A 247-nucleotide genomic window follows, 5' to 3' on the forward strand; every position below is an offset into this window, starting at 1 on the left:
TGAATGTCTGCTGACTTTCAGCGCGCTGAGAAACTTATGAAACATTTTAGTCATGTGGAATAATTAGGACACCCTGGAGTTACTTTCTGATTCATTTGAGCAAAACTGAGACATTAAGCTACATTTATAAAACTATATGTTTTTACATATTTGTCTCCATGTCATGACAGTTTGTTGTGAGATAATCTGTAAAAGATAATCTCCTCCTCCTGAATTATTACTGATCTCTGCAGAAACAAACCACTCC

The sequence above is a fragment of the Xiphophorus couchianus genome, chromosome 2 (genome assembly GCF_001444195.1).
Source record: "Xiphophorus couchianus chromosome 2, X_couchianus-1.0, whole genome shotgun sequence".
Classification (NCBI taxonomy): domain Eukaryota; kingdom Metazoa; phylum Chordata; class Actinopteri; order Cyprinodontiformes; family Poeciliidae; genus Xiphophorus; species Xiphophorus couchianus.